Source organism: Dendrobium catenatum, unplaced genomic scaffold, assembly GCF_001605985.2.
Source record: "Dendrobium catenatum unplaced genomic scaffold, ASM160598v2 fragScaff_scaffold_156, whole genome shotgun sequence".
NCBI lineage: Eukaryota > Viridiplantae > Streptophyta > Magnoliopsida > Asparagales > Orchidaceae > Dendrobium > Dendrobium catenatum.
This window is the reverse complement of record NW_021318618.1, coordinates 6,147,778-6,149,871: the sequence shown is the minus strand read 5'-3', so window position 1 is coordinate 6,149,871 and position 2,094 is coordinate 6,147,778.

The following is a 2,094-nucleotide window of genomic DNA, read 5'->3' as shown; positions in this document are numbered from 1 at the left end:
AGCTCGCATAATGGAGAGGAAGTAGAAATCTTGAAAATAAGCAAATGGTGGTTGGACCGTTGGAGAGTGATAGGTTATTAATGATTTTTTTTCCCCTTAATTTTAACTAGGGAGATCATGACTTCTTTTGGGATGACTTTCTTATTGCTTTTTAAAATAGTTTTTTAGTTTAAACATTATTTTTTTATACTAAAAAGCTATTTTAAGAAGCAGTAAGAAAGCCGTCCTAAACAAATTAGCCTATGTGGAGTTATAAGGTGATTAATGAGAGTGATTGGACGTATGTTTTTTTTTTCTACTTTCAAAAAAAAATTGTATTAAAAAGCTTCTTTAGAAAGTAATAAGAAATTTGTCTTAAATAAAGTCTTAGAGAGGGAATAGAAAACCAAAGCTAGATATGAAAGAATTTAGACCAATTATACTCCATTAGATGCTTCATTGCATGTATGGACATCCAATATATACAAGGAAAGAGAAGTGGCCTTTGACTTATAGCAAAATTTGATCATGTGTGCTTGATTTGGAAAGAGAGTAGTGTACTTTTTTTTTGTTAAAACTTACATAGAGGTCTACGCGTTAATATCCAAAAAATATTACAAGTCTTTGAGGGGTCCAACTGCTTCCTACTACTTACAGAGCTATAGTCAAAAATCCAAAAAAAAATCCTAATGAGCCAATGGACCCTCTACTTACATTAAAATGAAGGAAAAACTATAAATTAAAGGGTTCCATGAGTCACCACCCAAAAGAGATCCACCTTAAAGCATTGATGAAGCCTAGACTTAATTGAGATGTTGATGGACATACACAAAAACATAAAGTAAAGGAACAAATTAAGTAACAGGATTAGGACAAACCTGTTGATCGTAGTAGTAGGCCAGCTGTGAAGATTACATGCGTAAATCCCTACCAAAACTCAAAACAAGGCAACTGGATGCATATATTATGGTAAAAATGAGTAGTTGCATTAGTCCTACAACATTTACTCAAAATTTTATAAAACCTAGGACAATATTCAGTAATGTACATTGCATCATGTATTTTTAGTCATGAATTGAATTAGGTGAGGGCATTCAAAGCTTGCATGAAAATATTGAGTGCACTTCAAAATTACATGCTAGCTCGAAACAAGGGAGTGGATGGCTATGTTATTTCTTGTTTGGTATTTGCATTAATTGCTCTTATCATCACACATTGAATCTCAATGGAGGAGGCCAACTGCACAAATAGGTTTTGGAGATCTAATCCTCCATTGTGTCTATATGCTTAGTTTTAATCTTCATGTAATTCTTTATGCAATTGAACTTTAGTATTATAACCAAAATTTTATCTTTTTGTTGCATCAATGCTCTCTTCCTAACAAATGTACTCACCAGACAGCCTTAATGGAAGTACTCATTTGTCTCAAAACATTATTCTCATTATAATAAAAAAAATTCATACAAAATAAGAAAACTTAAAAAAAAAAAGGAGTAATAGTTAAATTATATATATATATATATATATATATATTAGTTTAAACCCATAGAGGGCCTACGTGTTGATATAAAAAAATGGTTACAGAGTTCTTAAAAGGCTCCGCCAGCTCAGTAATGCCCGAACGAGCTACAGTCAAAAAGGAAAAAAGAAAACCTAAGAGCCGGCAGATCCTTGTACTAGGATTACAAAAAGAACATAAAGCAAAAAAAGTGCTGACAGAAAGCAGCCCCCAAAAAAGGAAGATCAGGATCAAGAGCTTCAGCATCATCTTCCTGCAAAAAGACCAAAAATAGCCAAAATGGAAATGCATAAAATTAAAAGAGAGTACCTTGCTAATAGTAATGTTCACTCTGTAAAAATCCCTGCAAGGCAAACTCCACAAAAAATATTAGATATATAGTGAAAATCAGGAACAAAGGAGATCAAAAGATCCTTGTAAAAAGTCCAAAAGATAGCCTTCCTATTGATAATAGTCATCCTCTTAATACTCCAAAAAGACAATCTCCAGGTAACAAAATAGGAATTACAGAGGATCGTAAAGCCATAGTCACAAATAATCTGCACCTTACACCACCTAGAATTATCAGAAAGACAATCGAAATTCCCCAACCAACA